This window comes from Ceratotherium simum, chromosome 3 (assembly GCF_057802395.1).
Source record: "Ceratotherium simum simum isolate JZ-2026a chromosome 3, ASM5780239v1, whole genome shotgun sequence".
NCBI classification, from domain to species: domain Eukaryota; kingdom Metazoa; phylum Chordata; class Mammalia; order Perissodactyla; family Rhinocerotidae; genus Ceratotherium; species Ceratotherium simum.
Genome location: NC_141902.1, coordinates 97,694,540 through 97,715,214, shown reverse-complemented (window position 1 = coordinate 97,715,214; position 20,675 = coordinate 97,694,540). Strand labels below are relative to the sequence as shown.

At 49.9% G+C, this 20,675-nt stretch overlaps 1 long non-coding RNA gene across 24 annotated transcripts in view; it reads left to right on the top strand.

Moving 5' to 3' along the window:
* Positions 1-20,474, top strand: part of LOC147917701 (uncharacterized) — a 29,658-nt gene extending 9,184 nt beyond the window's left edge. For 15 of the 24 annotated variants that reach the window (XR_015551659.1, XR_015551675.1, XR_015551668.1 and 12 more), the window contains 2 exons: positions 21-87; positions 3,843-5,757. This is a non-coding gene — a long non-coding RNA (uncharacterized LOC147917701). Of the gene's footprint in view, positions 1-20; positions 88-1,705; positions 17,920-19,119 lie in introns of those variants that run through there. The other 9 variants (XR_015551681.1, XR_015551661.1, XR_015551679.1 and 6 more) reach the window with 8 other exon arrangements.
* The last annotated feature ends 201 nt before the right edge of the window (positions 20,475-20,675 follow it).

Below are 20,675 nucleotides of genomic sequence, written 5' to 3'. Positions count from 1 at the left end.
TCCCTCTCCTTCTCCAACAGCTCAGACCCTTGTTCAAGAGCACCAGTGTCAGCCCATCTACTCCAGCTGCAGACTGACCTCGCTCAGGTGAGACCTCCAGAGACGATGGCACAGCGAGGCATAGTGGAGATGCTTACCCATAGTCCTCTAGGGCTGGGTCCTCCCTTTGGCCTCAGCCCTTTCCAGTCCCCCACCTGGGACAGTCACTGTCCCTCAGGCTTTTGGCCTCCAGGCTCTGCTCTGGATTTTCCCATCCTCCTCAGCCTCAAATCTCCCACACAATATTTACTAGGAACAAAATGAAAGAACATAGCAACACAAAGGTACGCACTAGATTCCTTCATAAAGAATGTACCCCCTATCCTTCACAAAGGATAGACCCACAACCTCCCATGCCTCCAACCCCACACGACATGTAAACATTTCTGAAGGCTGACATAGAGCAAGCACTTGGTCTGTGTGAGATGTTGGAGTTCTCGACACATGGTCATTGTTGACATTCTGGTTGAGAGAAATCTAGCTGTGGGTGGCTGTCCTCTCGACTCTAGGATATTGATCAGCATCTTGGCCTCTACCCACTAGGTACCTGAAGTACCTTAACCCCACAACGTTGTGACAACATCACCATTAATATCCTCATTTTACCATGAAACATCAAGGCACAGAGACATTAAGGGACTTTCCCAGAGCCCATAGCTGCCCAGTGGTGGAGCCGGGATTCAAGCCCTCTCTCAACATCAGTGTTACACCAGTTGTTGGATTTTCAGTGAACATTTATTGAAACTGACCACCTTCCAGGCACCATGCTAAGTTACATACTGTATTAGTTTGCTAGGGCTGTTGTAACAAAATACCAAACAACGGAAACATTTCTCACAGTCTGGAGGCTGAAGTCCAGGATCAGGGTGCAGGCAGAGTTGGTTTCTGGTGAGACCTCTCTCCTTGGCTTACAGGTGACTGCTCTTTTGCTGCCTCTTCACCTGGTTGTCCCTCTGCACACGCATTCCTGGTGTCTGTGTGTCCTAATCTCTTCTCAGAAGGACATCAGTCAGATTGGATTAGTGCCCACCCCATGGCCTCATTGTAACTTAATTATGTCTTTAAAGGCCCAAATACAGTCACATTTTGAGCTTCTGGGGATGAGGACCTCAACATGTGACTTTTGGGGAAGAACACAATTCATCCCAAAACACATACACTCTATCCTTTAATTGTCAGCACAACCATCTAACTTAGCTTCATTTTGCAGATGAGGAAACTCAGGCTCAGAGAGGCTGCCAAGCCACACAGCAAATAAGTAATAGAACCCAGAGTTCCTATCACTCCCAAACTCCTGATCTTGCTGTCCATGCTATTCATCACCAGTTACTTTATTCCAAAAGACATGATGATTTTTGGTTACACCTAGTATGTTCAAGTTCATGGGCCAAACTCCCTTTGTATCCCCAGCAAACCCTATAGTGAGAACCTTGTAGGTTTTCAAGAATTAATTGCCCTTGCATTAGGGTTATGTTTTCTTAACCCCCTCAATCTGTCCTTGGTCCATCACTGGTCTTTTACACCAAAGCATCCCCCCTCACTCCTTCCAACCATGGCAGGATCCTGGGCTCCTGAGGTCCTATAACAACCATCTTTTCCCAAATGGTAGGAGGAAAAATAAGTTAGAGTCAGCTCCATTGACTGTGTTTTGTTTATCACTATCCAGTCCTTGGAATAGTTCCTGGAGCATTATAGGACCAACTTGGTGTCCATGGAGGGACGTCAAGAAGGATGGATGGAAGGAAAGAAGAAGTGATGGATGAGAGGAGGGAGAGAAGATGGATGAGCAGATAGAAGGAAGAAAAAGATGAATGGAATAAAACAGAAGAGAGAGGAAGGAAAGATGTATAAATAGATAGAAGGAAGAAAAGAAGGATGGGAAGAAGGAAAGATGGATGGATGGATGGAAGAAAGGAAAGGATGGAGGGAGGATGAAAGGAAAGATGGATAGATGAAAGAAAGGGAGGTGGAAGGAAGGATGGATAAAAGGATGCATAGAAGGAGGTATGAATAGGAAGAAGGAAGGAAAGGAGTGAGGGAGGAAGATGGATAAATTGATGGTGGAAGAAAGGAAAGAAGGCATGGAGGGAAGAAGAAGAAAAGATGAAAAGAAAGGAAGAGTGAGTTCATGAATGGATGGAAAGAAAGATGAAAGGAAGGAAGGAAGGATGACTAGCAGGAGGCTTGAAAGGAGTACTGAACAGAAGAGAGGGAAAGTAAGATTTTCTTCCACAATTTTGTCTTAGACATTTAGCCCCTGCATCACTTACCTATTCTAGAGTCAAGACGTGGGGCCTCTGGTCTCATCTGTATCATTTATTCTGCTTTTCCTGGGGTCTATACAGGTCACCCCAACTATTGAGCACTGCACCAGAAGCATAAGTCTAAGCAAGAGCATAGCTGGGAAGGTCACAAGCAAGGACTTGGGAGTCAGAGAACTGGGTCCAACCAGACTCTCTCTCCCTCTAGCCATGTGACGCTAGGCAGGTGACCATTTCTGTACTGTGTTTTGCTCCTTTGTTTAATGTGGGTAATTGTAGTACTCAGCTTATATTTATCCATGTAAAAATCTCTGCATAAGGTCAAGTTCTGAGTACGTATCAAGAGTATCACATTGGGCTGGCAGAACGGGTCCTTAGATTCATTGATAACTTTCTGCAGAGGTTGCCAAAGGAGTTAAGAACATAAGGGATTTCAGGATTCTGTATATCTGGTGAACTTATTGGTAGTTTTGCAGTTTTCCTCTTATCTCCGCATCAGGAGTTCTAATGTACAGCTTGTGAATGTGCACAATAAATACTCACTAAAGAGCAATTAGAACAAATAAAAAAAAACAATCTCTGCGTATAGTCAGTGATCAGAAAGCATTTGCGTATTTGTTTTGTGTAATAAACCCTTACATAGCGTTTACTCCATGCCCAGCACTGAGCTTAAGCACTTTACAAAAATTAACTTGTTTAAACCTCACAGCAACCTTTGAAGTAGAAATCCTTATTATCTCATCATACAGATGAGTAAATCTAGGTGAAAAGAGGTTGGTTATAACTATTAGGATTGTTGGGGTGACCTGTGTAGTTGGGGTCACCTGTGTAGACCCCAGGAGAAGTAAAATAAATAAACATACGATGCAGGTGAGACCAAAGGCCCAGTGGCCTGACTCTAGAATAGATAAGTGATGTAGGGGCTAAATGTTTAGACTTTTTTTAGCCAATGCATAGAAGATTGGTATAGCTGGTTATAAGGGCAGGAGAGATAGATGATGATAAATAGGTAGACAGACAGACAGATAGATTGACGATAGATAATCTCCTGCCCTTACAAGCAGGTAGGCCAGTCTTCTGTGCCGTAGTTTAGAAAGCCAATGATCCTAGGAGATAGAGATAGATTTGGATATAATCATAGATATATTGGTCTAGATTGATCTATCTATCTGTATAGAGAAAGAGAGGGAGAGAGAGATGGAGGCACAGAGAGACAGAGATGGGAGTGGAGAGAGTGTGGGTGAAAATCTCTAGGGTCATCAGTTCCACATCAGCATGGTGAGTTGGAGCCTTTCCTCCTGGGAAAGTAGAAAGCCACCAGTGTTTTCACAGAGCCCTCTACTCCTGCACCTGGGTGGAAATGCCCATCTCCACCCCTGAATCATTAAGCCTGCCCTTACTCGCTGCTGGAGTGTCTCCATTAACAAGTGACTCTCAGGCTTATCAGAAGGAGGGCACAGGCCCTGTGAAGCCCCACCCTGGGGTGGACATTGGTACCCCTGACCTCCCTGCGAGCCTCAGCTCTCTCTGCACCTACCGTAGCTGGGGAAGTCAGTGAGGAGCCATTCACAGTGAACTTCGCCGTCCACAGCCTGCTCTCCTCGGCACATGGGCCGCCCCAGCGCCCTCAAGTTCAACATCATGGACACCGTCCTGCAGCACCTGGTGAGAGGCCTGCGTCCCCTCCCACCCCTCTGTGACCCATCCTAGGGGCTGTTGCCCACCTCTGACCACTGCTGGCATTCTCCTTCCTGTCTAGTTCAGCCTGTTGTTCTGGAGGAGCAGCCTGGGGCCCCAATATGTAGACTGCAAGAACATCTTGCTAAGGTGGGAACACCGCCACCCCCCATGGCCCACCACCAAAGGACACGGACTCCTGACTGTGGGGCCACCCCTGGTTGCAGTGGGCTGTTCTCGGGAGGTCCTTTTCTGCACCCATTATTTTTATATTACATTATTAATTTTTAAAATTGTGATAAAAGACATAAAATTAGCCATTTTAACCATTTTAAGTGAACAATACAGTGGCATCAATGACATGCACAATGTTTTGCACCCATCACCACCATCTAGTTCCAAAGCTTTTTCATCACCCCAAGGAGAAACTCTGTACCCATTGGGCAATTACTCTCCAGTCTCTGGGTCAGTTTGCATTCTGTTGGTATTTATAAAGCACTTCTCCATTCATATTTTCATTTGACTGATGCTGATGGTACAGCTCCTCTGAGGCAGGTGGTGGGCCCCACAGTGACAAGACAGGCACTGCCCCTGCCCTCATCTGGTGGAGAAAACAGATGTTAAGCATGAGAATAAATATCTAAGTAAAGTGATTTCAAATGCAGTAAGGTAATGCAGAGTATAAAGAAACAGAGCCATGAGAAAGCAGCTTCACCCAGGGGACAGTGTAGCCTCTCTGTGTAGGTGACTTCTGAGCTGTGTCCTACTTGGCAAGAAGGATTTGGCCATGAAAACTTCCAGGCATGGGTAACGGCATGTGCAGAGGTCCTGAGGTGGGAGTGAGCTTGGCATGTTCAGTGAACAGCAAGGAGGCCAGTGTGGCTAAAGCAGAGACAGAGCAAGGAAGAGACAGAGAGGAGAGTAGATAAGAGATATCAGCAGGGTCTACACTGTGTAAAGTCTGGGAGGAAATTGATTTTTTTTAATTGTAAAATACACATAACTTAAATTTACCATCTGAACTTTTTGTGTGTGTGTGTGAGGAAGATTAGCCCTGAGCCAGCATCTGTGCCACTCTTCCTCCACTCTGCATGTGGGTCACCACCACAGCATGGCTGGCTGATGAGTGGTGTAGGTCTGTGCCCAAGATCTGAACCCATGAACCTGGGCCACCAAAGTGGAGTGCACTGAACCCAACCACTTTGCCATGAGGCTGGCCTTTCAGCTGAACTTTTTTTTTTTTGGTGAGGAAGATTGGCCGAGCTAACATCTGTTGCCAGTCTTCCTCTTTTTGCTTGAGGAAGATTGTCCCTGAGCTAACATCTGTATCAATCTTCCTCTATTTTTTGTATGTGGGACGCTGCCACAGCATGGCTTGATGAGTGGTGTGTAGGTCTGTGCCCAGGATCCGAAGCAGTGAAACCCAGGCCACCGAACTTAACCACTACTTAACCACTACTAAGTGTACAGTTCAGTAATGTTCTGTATATTCACGCTGTTGTGCAGCCAATCTCCAGAACTTGCAGAACTGAAACTCTGTACCCATTAAACAACTCCTCCCTGGTTCTCTCTACCCCCAGATCTTGGCAACCACAATTCAACTTTCTGTCTCTATGAATCTGATTCCTCTAGGTACCTCATATAAGTGAAATCATATAGTATTTGTCTTTTTGTGACTGGCTTATTTTACTTAGCATAATGTCCTCAAGGTTCATCCATGTTGTAGCATGTGTCAGAGTTTCTTTTCTTTTTAAGGCTGAATAATATTCCATTGTGTGTATGTATGTGTATGTGTGTGTGTATATATATATATATATGTATATATATATATCATATTTTGCTTATCGATTCCTCAGGACTTTAGTTTTTACATGGAGCAGGCAATGTGTGGGTTCTGGGAGTTCAACATGACAAGAGTGAACTAGACTGTTCTACTCCCTGACCTCATGGAGGTCACCCTCTGGAGGGAACAGGGACAAATAATATATACTCACATAGAGGGTAACCAGGGATGTGATGGGAGAAGCAAGAGGTATTGTGGGAACCAGAAGAAGTCCCTGACCCAGCCTGGGAGGGTTCTTAGAAGAGGAGGGGGTATCTAAGCTGAAACCTGAAGGATGACTGGGAAATTACCCAGGTAAGGAGAGAAAGGGAGAGACTTCCAGACAAAAGTCACTGCATGTGCAAAGATCCAGAGGTGAGAGAGTATGGCCAGATGGAGAGCTTGTGAGTCTGGGAGCCCCGCGGCCCTGGCATGTTTGAGATGGACATCTGGTTGACCCAAGCTTCCCAGGACCTGAGGCCAAGTCCAAGATGGATAGCTGTTTGACTTGGGCACACGGGGACCCAGGGATGGGAAATGCAGGTGCCTGGAGCCTGGAATTTGGGCACTCTGGATCCCCGAAGCCATGGGAAGCTCAACATGGACGTCTATTCGATCCAGGCTTCTGGGACACAGGGCTAAGTCTAGGATGGAGAGGTGGGCAACCCGTGGACCCAGGAAACCAGGGACCTGGGGACCTGGGGACTTGGGGTCCCAGAGGCTGGAACTTGGGAGCCTGAGAGCCAAGAGGCCCTGGGATAATCAGGTCAGACATCTGTTCATTTTGAGGTCTGGTGACCTGGGGCAAAGTCTGGGATGGACAGCTTGTCGACCCAGGGACCTGGGGACCTGTATCCTGGAGCTTAGGAGCCTGGGAACCCCAAGGCCCTGTGATGCTGGGAACTGACACCTCAAACAGAGCATCCTGGGACCAGGGCCCAAGTCTGTGATAGACAACTGGTCAAGCAGGGGACCTGGGCACCTGGGTGCCCAAAGTGTGGAGCTTGCGGGCCCAGGAGCTCCAAGGACCTAGGACACTTGTGATGGACATCTGGTTAACCTGAATGACCAAAGACCCTAGGCCAAGTCAGGGATGGATAGCTGGTTGACCTACGGTCCCAGGGACCAGAGGACCCAGGAACTGGGGACACAGGGACCCAGGAGGCAGGAGCTTGGGAGCACAAAAGCCCCAAGTCCCTGGGACACTCAGAACAGACATCTGGTAGACCTGATCATCTGGAGACCCGGGGCCAAGTCCAAGATGGACAGCTGGTGAAATGGGAACCCGGGGACCAGCAATGCAGGTGCCCAGAGCCTGGAATTTGGGTGCCCTGGAGCCCTGAGACCATGGGAAGCTCAAGATGGACATCTGGTTGACCCAAGCCTCTGGGGACATGGGGTTAAGTCTAGGATGGAGAGCTAGTTGACATGTGGACCTGGGGAACCATGGACCCAGGGACCTGGGGTCCCAGAGCCCAGAACATGGGAGCCCAAGATCCAAGGGGCCCTGGGTCACTCGGGTTGGATATCTGGTCCATCCGAGATCCAGGGCAAAGTCTGGGATGGACAGACTGTTGACCTGTGGACCCCAGGTCCCAAAGCCTGGAGATTAGGAGTCTGGGAACCCTGAGGCTCTGGGATGCTTGGGATGGACATCTGGTTTACCCGAGCATCCTGAGTCCTGGGGACAAGTCCCTGATGGACTGTTGGTCAACCCTGGGATCCAGAGACTGGAGGCCTGGAGCCTGGGGCTTGGGTGTCTGGAAGCCCCAAGGCCCTGGGACACTCATGAGAAACATCTACTTGAACAAGCTTGCAGGGACCCAGGGCCAAGTCCAGGACAGACAGGTGGTCAACCCGTGTACCTGGGGACCCAGAACCCAGAGCTTGGGAGCCCCAAGGCCCTGGGATGCTTGGGACATGTATCTGGTTGACTAGAGCAACAGGGACCTGTGGCCAAGTCCAAGACATTCATCTGGTCAATCAGGAGACCTGGGTACCAGAGACCCATAGACCAAGGAGCCTGGGGTGCAGGATTTGGGAGCCTGGGAGCCCTGAGGCCCTGAGATGCTCGGGATAGACATCTGGTGAACCTGAGCCTTCAGAGACGCAGCATCAAGTCCAATACAAACAGCTGGTTGAACAGGGACCCTGATACCAGGGGACTCATGGACCTGGGAGCAGGAGCCCGGAGCTTGGGAGCTTGGGAGCCTGGGATCCTGAGGCCCCGGGACGCTCAGGATGGACATCTGGTTGACCTGAGCATCTGAGTACCCGGGGCCAAGTTTGGGACAGACAGCTGGTTGACCCAGGCCCCACAGGTATCAAGGGACCTGGAAACCTGGGGGCCCAGAGGCCCTGAGACACTCGGGACAAACATGTGGTATAACCAAGCATCCCAGAGCCCAGGGCCAAGTCTGTGCCAGACTCTCGGTTTACCCAGGAACTCAGAGACCTGGGGACCTAGGGACCAGGATCATGGAGCCTGAATATTAGGTCCCAGGAGCCCTGAGGCCCCAGGATCCTCACGATGGATATCTGGGGACCAGGAGCCATGTAGTAATGGTTGACTTTGGGACCTGGGGGCCCAGGAGCCCCGAGGACCTGGGACGCTCATGATGGACATCTGGTCATCTTGAGTGACCAAGGACCAGAGACCGAGTCAGGGATGGACAGCTGGTCCAACTAGGGACCCAGGGACCTGGGACCTAGGGACATGGGGACCTGGATGCTGGTAGCCAGGAGCTTGGAAGCACAAAAGCCCTGAGACCCTGGGATGCTTGGGACAGACATCTGGTAGACTATCATCCGGGGACCCGGGGCCAAGTCCTGGATGGGTAGCTGGGGACCCAGGGACTTGGAGTCCCAGGACCCAAGATCCCAATGCCCAGGGTTTGGAATCCCAGGAATCCAGAGACTTTGGGACTCTCTGGATGGACATCTGGTCGACCCAAGCATCTGTGAACCAGGGGCCAAGACTGGGATAGAAAGCTGATTGACCCATGGACCTGGTGATGCAGGGACCCAAAGATCAGGGGCCCAGAGGCCGGAACTTGGGATCCCGGGAGACTTGTGGGCCTGGAGGCTTGGGATAGATATCTAGTCAACCCAAACATTTGGGGTCCTGGAGCAAAGTCCATGACAGACAACTGGTCAACTTGAGGACCCGGGGACCCATGACCTGGGGACCCATTGACCTAGGCACCCAGCATCCTGAACATCCAAGAAAATTTAACAAAGTCTGCAACAGAAAGCTGGGCAACCGGGGTACTCAAGGACCTGGTGACCTGAAGAGCTGGAGGCCCAAAGCCCAGGAGTCCCAAGGCCATGGGATGCTCAGGATGGACATCCGATTGACCCAAGCCTCCAGTGACCTAGGGCAGTGCCTGAGATGGACAGCTGGTCAACCTGGGGACCTGGAGACTCAGATCCCAGGGATCCAGGGGCACAAACCCCATAGCTTGGGACCCTGGGAGCCCCAAGGTCCTAGGATGCTCAGGACAGACATCTCATCAACCAGAGCATCCAGGGAACCTGAACCAAGTCTGTGATGGTCAGCTGTTCCACCCAGGGACCCGAAGACCTTGGGACCTGGGGGACTGGATCATGGATATTGGGAGCCAAGGAGCCCTGAGATCCTGGGTCTCTCAGGATACACATCTGGTCACCCAAGCTTCTGGGGACCCAAGGCCAAGTCCACCATGGACAGCTTGTTGACCAAGGGAACTAGGCACATAGGAACCCAGGGACCTGGGAGCCCAGAGCTTGGGAGGCCAGGTTCCTGAGGACTTGGGTCGCTTGAGATGGACATTTGGTAACCACAAGCATCTAGGTTCCTGGGGCCATGTCTGCGATGGACAGCTGGTCAACCTAGGTACCCAGGGATCTGGGGACCAGCGAGCCTGGAGCCTGGAGCTTGGGATCCAAGGAGCCCTGAGTCCGTGGAATGCTCAGGATGGACATCTGGACATCCTGAGCATCCAAGACCAAGTCCAGAGTGGACAGCTAGTAACCTGGGGACCCAGGAATCTGGCGACCTAGGAAACCAGTGAGCTGGGGGCCTGAAGTCTGGAGGATGGGAGCCCAGAATCCCCAAGGCTCTGTGACACTTGAGACAGATATCTGGTCGACTCAAGCATCTGGGGACCAGGGGCCATGTGGTAATGGACATCTGGTTGACTCTGGAACCCCAGGCCCATGGACCCAATGACATGAGGAAGCAGGGACCCAGGAGCCTAGAGCCTGGAGCTTTGGAATTCAGTAGCCCTGAGGCCCTGGTACTCTCTGGATGGATATCTGGTGGAACCCAATGTCTGGGACCTGGGGCCAAGTCTGGGATGGACAGATGGATGACCCAGGAGCCTGGGGACCTGAGGACTTGGGGTTCCCAGAGGTCCAGAGCCCAGAGTTTGGGAGCATGGGAGCTCTGGGACACTGGGATGCTCACAATGGACATATGTTTGACTCGAGCATCCCAGAGCCCAGGGCCAAATCTATGACAGATACCTGGTCACCCAAGGACCTAAGGACCGTGGAACCTGGGGTTCTGGGGGCCCATGGTCTGGAGCTTGGGAGCCTGAGAGCCCCAAGACACTGGAACACTTGGGACAGACATCTAGGAGACCCAAGTGTCCAGGGACCCAGGGCCAAGTCTGGAAATGACAACAGATTGACCCAGGGAACCGGGCACCTGGGGGTCCAGAGCTCTGAGCTTAGGAGCTCAGGAGCCCAGAGGCCCTGAAATGTTAGGGACAGACATCTGGTTGACCTGAGCATCCGTGTACACATGACCAAGTCCAGGACAGACAACTGGTTGACCAGCGCACCCAGGGACCTGGAGGCCTGGAAACCAGAGCCCAGAGCTCGGGAACCTGGGAGCCCAGAGGCTTTGGGATGCTTGGGATGGACATCTGGTCGACCTGAGCAGCCAGGCACCTGCAGCGAAGTCTGCAACAGATGGCTGGTCTACCCAGAGACCCGGGACCATGGACTCAGAGCCCTGGAGCCTGGAGCTTGGGATCCTGGGAGCCCCAAGGCCCTGGGATACTCAGGATGGACATCTGGATGACCCAGGCATCTGAGGACCAGGGACTAGTCTGAGATGGACAGCTGGGTGACCCAGGGACCAGGGCCAAGTCCTGATTACGCAGTGATCTGGGGACCCTGAGACTTGGGGACCTCGGGGACCAGAGTCTGGACCCAAGACCCTGGTATGCTCAGGTTGGACATCTTGTTAGACCCGAGCATCTGGGGACTCAGGGCCAAGTATGGGATGGACAGGTTGTCATACCAGGTACCTGGGGATCCAGGGGCCTGGGGCCTGTAGCTTGAGAGCCCAGAAACCCCAAGGCCTTGGGACACTCTGGATGGACATTTGGTCAGCCTAAGCATCCCCTGGACCAGGGCCAAGTCCATGATCAACCGCTAGTTACCTAGGGACTCTGAGACTTGGGGACCTACGAGATCAGAGTCTGGAGCTTGGGAACCCAGGATCCCCAAAGACCTGGGACACTCAGTTCAGACATCTGGTCAACCAGAGAGTGAGGGAACTCAGGGCCAAGTGAGGATGGACAGCTGGTTAACCCAGGGAGCCTGGGACATACGGACCCAGAGACCCAGGAATCTGGGGACCTGTCGGCATGGAGACCAAAACTTAGGAGTATGGGAGCCACAGACTGGAATGCTGGACACAGACATCTGGTCAACCTGAGTATCCGTGGACCTGAGGCCAAGTCTGTGATGAACAGCTGTTTGACCTAGGGACCCAGGGATTGCAGACCCATGGACCTGGGTGCGTGGAGCTTGGAGCTTGTAATCCTGGGAGCCATGAATCCCTGGAATGCTTGAGGTGGACATCTAGTCGACCCTAGCATCTGGGGACATGGGACCAAGTCCAGGATGGATAGCTGCTGGACCCAGGGATCCAGGAATCCAAGAATGTGGGGACCCAGGAGCCTAGAGCCTGGAGCTTGGCAATCTGGGAGCCCTGAGGCCCAGGGACAATCGGGATGGACATCTGGTTGACCCAGGCATCCTAGGACCTGAGGCCACTTCTGTGATGGACGGCTGGTTGAACTAGCAACCTGGGGATCCAAGGCCCCAGGTTCCCATAGCCCAGAGTTTTGAAGCTCAGGAGCCCCATGGCCCTGGTACATTCAAGGTAGATATCTGGTTGACGCAAGCATCCAAGGACCTGTGGCCTATTCCTGGCTGGACAACTGGTTGACCCAGAGACCAGAAGACCTGGTTACCTGGGGACCTGGCAATCCAGTGACTTGGGGGCCCAGTGCCTGGAGTTTGGGAGTCCAAGATCCTCAAGACCCTGGGACACTCAGGACAGATATCAGGCAACCCAAGCATCTAGATACATGGGGCCAAGTCTGGGACAGACAACTGGTTGACCCAGAGACCCAGGGACCTGGGCATCCTGGGACCCAGGAGCCTGGAGCCCAAATCTTCAATACCCAGTAGATGCAACTTACTTGAATGCTCAGGATGGACATTTGGTCAACCTGAGCCTCCGAGGACTCAAGTTCACATCTGGACAGACAACAGGATGACCCGGGATCCTGGGGTTGTAGGAATCCAGGGACAAGGGGATCTGATGACCAGGGGGCCCAGTGTCCAGAGCTTGGGAGCCCAGGAGACCCAAGGCCCTGAACAATTGGGACAGACATCTGATTGACATGAGCATATGGGGACTTGGGGTCAAGTCCACAATGGACAGCTGGTTGAACCAAGCATCCCAGGGACCGGGGCCAACTCATGAGGGAGAGCTGGTCACCTGGGAACCTGGAGACCCAGGGGACCGGAAACCCAGGGCCCAGAGTCTGGAGCTTGAGACCCTGGGAGTCCCGAGGTCCCAGGTGCTAGGTTTGGACATTTGGTCAACCTGGGAGTCCATGGATTGGGGCTAAGTGAGGGAAAGACAGTTGGTCAAAGAATGGACCAGGGAACTCAAGCACCCGGAGACCCAGGGACATGGGGATGTGGAGGTCAGGAGTCCAGAACATGTGAGTCCAGGGGACGCAAGACCCTGGGATGCTTGGGATGGACATCTGGTCAACCCAAGCATCCATAGACCTGGGGCAAACTCTGAGATGGACAGCTGGTCGACCCCAGGGCCTGGGGACCCAGGGACTCAGGTACATGGGGAGCCAGGGGGGTGGATACCAGAGCTTCAGAGACCAGGAGTTCCAAGTCACTGGAACACTTAGGACAAATATCTTGTCTACCCAAGGACCTAGGGACCTGAAGAACCAGGGACCCAGAATCTGATGTTTGAGAATCCAGGAGGCCAGAGTCACTGGAACACTCCAGAAAAACATCTGGAAGACTGAGAATCCAAGGACCAAGAGGCAAGTCCACTGCGTTCCACTGTGTGCCTAAGTCTGATTCTGTTATTTCCCTCCTTGTAGTCTTTCTTGGGTGTTCTGAAGGTGTGAGTGCCTTGACAAAGGATTCAGACAGGCAGTTGGAAAAAGCCAACTCCATCAAAAGAGACATTTTTCCAAACATAAGAACGCCAGAACTTATCAGGAACTCATTTGAGACTGGGAGAAAATGTGGCAAAAGAGATGTAAGAAGGTGCTAATGATTCTAATGACCCTCCATACCCCCTCCCCCAATGCTAAAATCTGACTTCACCATGATGCCATGATCAAGAAGAGAAAAATCGCTTTGGGACTGTAGGACCGACTCAGTTGCAGATTTCATTGCAAGTTCAACAAAGATCAACTTGCAGTTTAGACGTCTGTTTTGGCATTCCAGTGCTTCATCTTCTGGCTTTTCACACTGGGAATTCGGTCCCTGGGGGCCGCAGGTGACGGTGGCGGGTCCTCCAAGCCAGGGCTGCTTCTTGGAATGCTCTCTCTTTCTCTCTCTCTCTGCTTTTTCTTTCTTTTCCCCCTGTCTGCATGCTTCACAGACCTCTGGGTGGCACTCAGCACCTTTCCTCTTGGGGTCCTGGACAAGATATTCTTGCTCGTGACCCCTTTGGCAGTTCTTGTGGTCCAAAGCCCCGCTTGGGGTCCCTGTCAGTCTTGAAGTCTCCAAATACCGCCTCAGAAACACTCGGTCTCTCTCTCTCCACCTTTCCCTGCTGGATCCCAAATGCACACTTGACCTTTCTGCTCTCTATGCTGGGGTTTGTCCCTCACCATTATCCGTGATTCTCGGACTCGAGGGTGCACATGTTGAATGGCACTGGGTTCACGTTTCCTTGGGCTGTGTCTCACCTCCTCTTCAACCCTCCTGCTCAGGTCGCTGCTTCCATCCTTTGGAAGTCATGGTCTGGCCCTGTTGGCCAACACCAGGCTGGGGAGTTGATCAAGGCTATCCCTCTGTCAGCTGCTTCCTCCCAGCCCTCATTTCCTCCTCAGAAAAAAAAACAGCCTCACATCACGATTGGAACCTTTCAACTCCAGGGAGAGTCAAGTCTTCATCAAGTCAGAAGGCTGAGAAAGACAGCGAAAAGAGTGTGGCCACACCAGGCAGGCTATGTAAGGAACAGGGAACCCACCAGGCGGAATCCTCATTCAGCAGGTCCCACCCTCTTCTCTGGAGTCAGGAAAGCCACGCTTTCCTGCTGCCTAGGGCACACAACTTGGGAGAAAGCCAAGAAGGAAGGCTGAGGGCCCTCCCCTGAGGGCACAGATGCGGGCCGAGGGAGGAGGAGCAATAGATGCCTTGCCCGCATTGTCCAAAGGGGACTGTCCGTCCCTGCCACCTTGGCCAAGACCCTGTCAGCGGGACAAGTATGGAGGAAAGAGCCCTTAGTCCTGAAAGTTTTCTGGGAAGCCTCATCACACCTTTCTGAGAACGCCGCCACAGGGCTACATGTGTGCCCGACCAATGAGGTAGCAGCGTCCACATCCAGGCTCCAACTGGCCACTCCCCAGGTACCCAGAGAGGAGGATGAACTGAGGGGTGGCGGTGGAGGGGTGCTGGGGAGAGGGGGGCATTCAACAGATACCGGCAAGGAACCGGGAGAGGCAGCAGCCCCTGGGCTGCGGCTCCAGTCAAACGGCCTCATCTGCCCACGTCTCGTGGAGGGACCAGTCTCCGGGTCAAACGACGGTTTGACGGTTGCCACGACTGTCGCTTAGAGCGGGACTCGGGGATGCTCGACGCCCCTGCCTCGCTGGATTTCATCCTGCCCGGACACCCACATCTGACCCGTTACATACCCAGCAAAGTCCACGTTTGACACCAGACAGGTGAGCGACGTGCCCACCTCTCACTGCCAGGTCCTCCCCACACCGCGGCGTTCTTGGCGGCCGCGGGGAAAAGGGCAGGGGCGGCGGCGGCTGGCGCAGCAGCCACCCAGGGATCTTGGATGTCGTGGACCTGAGGAGAGGCAGCTGGGCGCGCCCTCCACACCTCGCCCCACCTCTCGGATCGCTCCTCCTCTCTCTCACCCTTCCAGGAGCTCAGCACCCCGGCCTTCAAGCCGGCCTTGCGTCTGCACATGTGCGGCAACCGGCTCTTCTGGCCTCACAATGCCTGGCGCGGTTGCTAAGCGACGGAGCCTTGGGGCTGTGAGGGAGTGGGAGCTCCCTCTGGCGGTGGCCAGGTGCAGGCGCATGCTGGGGCCTGCCTCCGTAGTGGGTCCTGCACATGAATGAATGGATAGAAGGATGAGTGGATGCGTGGCTCAACGCATGCATGGATGGATCGAGAGAGAAGGAAACAAGCAGCCAAGCAAGCAAGGAAGGAAGGAAAGAAGGGTGGTTCTAGCTCCCAAGTGTGGGGCAGGGCCAGGCTGACCAAGCCGGATCAGGAGCCTAGTGGTGATATCCCTGCCTGAGGTCGGCTCTGCAAGTGTGCCTGGGATTCGCCGGCAACTAGTTTGCTCTGTGACCCCGACATAGGACTGCCTGAGTGCTTCTGGGCGGCGTTGCTCAATCATAGGCCCTCGGTGCCTGGAGCCACAGCCCAAGCCCCAGGAGCTGCCCATGCCAGTGGAGGGTTGGGGCTTGCCCGCTTGGCCTGGGCCTCCCAGAATTCCCCGTCCCTCCCAGTGACCTTGTGTCAGTGTGGCTGTGTTCAGCTGTGCGACTTTTTTCCCTCCATGTTGTCTCTCCTGGCTGTTCTGAAGGTGTGCCTGACTTGGCCATGGCTTCGGACCGCCAGGTCGAAGCAGCCCTTCTCCATCCTCAGAGACGCCTTTCCAAACACAGGAACACTGGAGGACCTCATCAGGAGCTCATTTGAGACTTGCAGGAAATGAGCCAAACGAGGTCCAAAAAGATGCTCATGACTCTAATGCCCCCCACTCCTCTTCCCTCAGTGCTAAAATCTGACTTCATCGTGGTGCCATGATCAAGAAGAGGAAAGTTGCTTTGGGATGATAGCACTGACTCAGCCTGAAACTGGATGGCTATTTCATTGCACCATTATTCTCAATAGCCAAGATGTGGAAGGCACCGCATTGCCCATCAACTGATGAATGGATATATACCATAGAATACTACTGAGCCATAAAAAGGACAAAATTGTCCCATTTCCAACAACGTGGATCTACCTTGTGGTTATTGTGTGAAGGGAAATAAGGGAGACACAGAAAGACAAACACCGTGTTATTTCACTCATATATGGATGTTTACCATCCCATGGATAAAGAAAATGAATTAGTGGTTACCAGACACAAAGGGCATTGAGGGGAGGGCCCAATGGGTAAATGGGCAAATGTATGATGTATGATGATGGATAAAAACTAGACTATTGGGATTAATCAAGGTGCAGTCTATACAGAATCTGATATATAATATCAGACCTGAAATTACACAATGTTATAAACCAATATGACCTCAATAAAATAATGTAAAAAAAAAATGTGGCAAAGATCTTTTTTGGTACTGGTTTTCAACATTATACTGGGGATTCTAGGTAGGGCAGTTAGGCAAGAAAAGGAAATAAAAGGCATCCTAATTAGAAAAAGAATAGAATGTCTCTTTGCAGATGACATGATCTTCTGTATGGAAAATCCTAAAGAATCCACAGAAACACTTTGAGTTAATAAAGAAACTCAGCAAGGCTGCAGAATACAAGATCAATATACAAAAGTCAAGTAGATTTCTGTACACTTGCAATTTGAAGGACTCACAATTTCTGATTTCAAACAGACTGCAAACCTACGGTAATCAAGACAATGTGGCATTAGAATAAGGTTAGACCTATAGTTCAGTAGAATAGAATTCAGATTCCAGAAGTAAATCCATACATTTAGAGTCAATTGATTTTTGACAAGGGTGCTATATAATCAGAGTTATCCAGATATATATACACATATTATTAGGAATTGGTTCACACAATTATAAAGGTTGACAAATCCCAAGATCTGCAGGGTGAGTCACCGAGCTGGAGGCCAAGGAGAGTGGGATCTGGAGCTCCAGTCTGAAGGTCAGCAGGGTCAGGACCCAGGAAGAGCTGATGTTTCAACATGAGGCTGAAAGCAGGGAAATAACTGATGTCCCACTTCAGAAGCAGAAAGGTGCAGGGAGTTCTCTCTTACTTGGAAAAGGGCCAGCCTTTTTGTTCTATTCAGGTGTTCAACTGATTTGATGAGGCCCACCCACATTAGGGAGAGCAATCTGCTTTACTCAGTCTACTTATTTAAACGTTAATCTCATACAAAAATACCCGCCCAGAAACACCCAGAATAATACTTGATCAAATATCTGCTTATGCCATCAAATTGACACAAAGTTGACCATGACTGGTGCCAAAAATATTCAACGAGGAAAGAATAGTCTTTTCAACAAGAGATACTGGGACAATTGGATATCTACCTGCCAAAGAATGTAGTTCTTAGCATTCAATTTATTTAATGGATATAATCTATTTAGTTTCTCATTTCTCTGTGTCTTTTTTTTTCTTGTTATATTTTTCTAGAAAATTATCTGTATCTTCTAAAGATTCACATTCATTAGTAAAAAAGTAATTTATAGTATTTATATTAATATCTAATCTTCCTATAGTTATAACTGTCTTATCATTGCTAATCGCATTTATTTGTTTTTATGTTGATCAATCTTCTCTATAGTATGTGTATCTATCTTTTCAAAGAACCAACTTTTGGCTTTGTTGATCCTCTTTCTTCTTTCTTTTCTATTTAATTTATTTCTTCTCTTGTCTTTATTATTGCCTTCCTTCTATTGTCTTTGGGTTTATTCTGTTGAGTTTTCATTCTGGTTTCTTTATTTGTATGTTTAGTTCATTAATACTAACAACACTTTCTTCTTCAATAGTTGCATTTAAGGCTATAACATTTACTCTAAATATTTTAGTCACATTTCAGAAATACAGTTTTGATTATCCTCTATATTCATTATCCATTATTTAGGAGTGTGTTTTTAAATTTCCAATGTTTATTTCTTTTAACTTTTGGAAATGTGAAATATAACACACACACAGAAAAATACCAAATACATCAATAAATTAGCACAAAACTACCAGCCAGGCCAAGACATAGAATTTTGCCAGTTTCCCAAAACCCTCCTCATGTCACCTCCCAATTACATCTCTCGCCTCCTCAAAGAGAACCACTATCTTACCCCTAACACTGTAGTTTAAGTTAGTATGTTTTCCAACTTTGGAAATGTAATTATAGAGTATGTGCAATTTTCTATCTATTTACTATGACTTTACTGCTATATTTCAGGTTTGTATATTTTTGAACTTTATATAAAAGGAATCATACAGTTTGTATTCTTTTGAATCTATTATATTTTGATGCACATTATGTGAGATTCATACACATTGTGGCATTTACTTGAAACTCATTCATTTTCATTCCTGTTTAGTATTCCATTATATGAAAACAGCATAATTTATTTACCCATTTTACCATGGTTAGGCATGGGGTTGTTTTCAGTTTGGGGTTATTGCTAATACTGCTGCTGTGAACATTCTTGTCCAGGACTTTTGGTGTAGCCTGCACCCATACCAATGGCTGACTTCAGTTGTCTCTCCTCACTGCTAGAAAGTGGAAGGATAAATTGAACATACGCTTGAATTGACCAACACAGAGGTGATTGAGGACCCTCTAAATGGCAGCCTTCCGGGTCCATAAAAATTAAAATTATGAGCCACACAAAGAAGTGGTTGGAATATCTATAGCGAGGGGCTCTGGAGCACATGTCCTCTCAGCTCTGGAGCACCAGCCTTTGCAGTCCCTTGGGCCACCCTCTGGGTGGATGCTGGATAATCAACACTAGGAACATCAGCAGGCTGGGCCCATCTACACCCTCCTGTGGGGCATCTCTCCACAACAAGTGTCTTCTTTATTAAAAATAAGAAATTCTTTGTTCATGACAGGAAGCTGGAATTTTAACTATCTTTTGGCTTGGTTTTAAGAGGCTGCAACGAACAAAGAAGAAAGCAGGTAAGTTTGTTTCTGAATTCTCGCCCTCAGGATAAGTTATTCTAATGGCTGGGTGTGTTCCGAGATGGTGGGCAGGTGGTAAGGCATTGGTCTTGGACATGGCTCTCCTGAACCATGCTTAGCACACCTCTGTCAAGAGAGGGGAGCCCTCAGGCTCACTGGAAGGAGGAAGCCGGGGAAGGCTGGATGCTGCTGTTCCTCTGTGTCCAGGGCTCAGATTTAGTCTTTTTTCCCAGAACCTCAGTCAAAAAAGTCTAAATTACACCATGAAAGCTTTTTCCTTTTATTTCCTACACTTCTATAGACCCCTGTCAGAAGTCTGGCTCAGTCCTGACTAGTGTATCCAATCTGTCCAGCTAACAGAAGACTAAAAGACATTAGGAAAGGAATGCAAACTGATCTGCGATGCAATCTCTCGAACCCATGCATTCTAAATATCTTCGGCTTCACTCTGACTTTCTGAAGGAGAGATTTTCACGACGTGATTTTGAGGAAATTCTCCATGTCAGCAGCTGAACGCTCCGCAATAGGCTGCTTCCAGGTTGTTAGGTCAATATCACGCATCCTACCCAACTCTCGGAGAAGACACGGGACAAAAGCAGAAATCAAATGTTATTTATTGGTTTGGAGCCTCTGATGGCTAATTTCATGTGTTAACTTGTTAGACTATGGTGTCCAGATCTTTGATCAAACACTAAAAGCTGCTGTGAAGGTATTTTTCAGATGTGATTAACATTTAAATCAGTAGACCTTGAGTCAAGCAGATTACTCTCGATAATGTGGGTGGGCCTCATCCAATCAGTTGAAGGCCTTAAGAGTAAAAGATTGAAGTCCTCCAAGGAAGAGGGAATTCTGCCAGTAGACTGTCTTCAGAGTGGAGACTACAACATCGACACTTTCTGGGTCTCTAGCCTGCCAAACTGTCCTGGACTTGCCAGCCCCTACAAGCACATGAGCCAATTCCTAAAAGTAAATCTCTCTATATGTATGCACAGCCCATTGGTTCTGTTTCTCTGGAGAACTCTAATATGGAGCCCATATTAACAGGGTCTGAGATCACATACCAATGGGAGGAGATTGGTGCTCAGTCCTGCTTCTGCCTCCCCAGCTTATGCCCCCTGCCACTTCTTCACTGGCCAGTCTGACGACGAGTGGGCAGGTGAGTGGGTAAAAATATGGCAAAAGGGTTTGGGAGTTTGAGAAGAGAGTTCAGGAAAAGGGGTATGAGAGAGATTTCTACAATGGGGAGTGGCTTTTAGCCACCGGTGAAATCAGACTATGGAACACAAGCTGCCAGAACTAGGATATACTGCCTGGTTCTTAAGCCTCCACCCGTTATCCACACTTTCTCCCAGCTTTCCACTCTTATTGTGGTGATCACAGTGGTAGTCTGACCATCCTCACCCTGACTCAGCTGGAAATTATCACTGCCTCATGCTCAAGTTAAATGTCTTTTCTCAAGCAACAACCACTTAGCAGCCTTTACCTG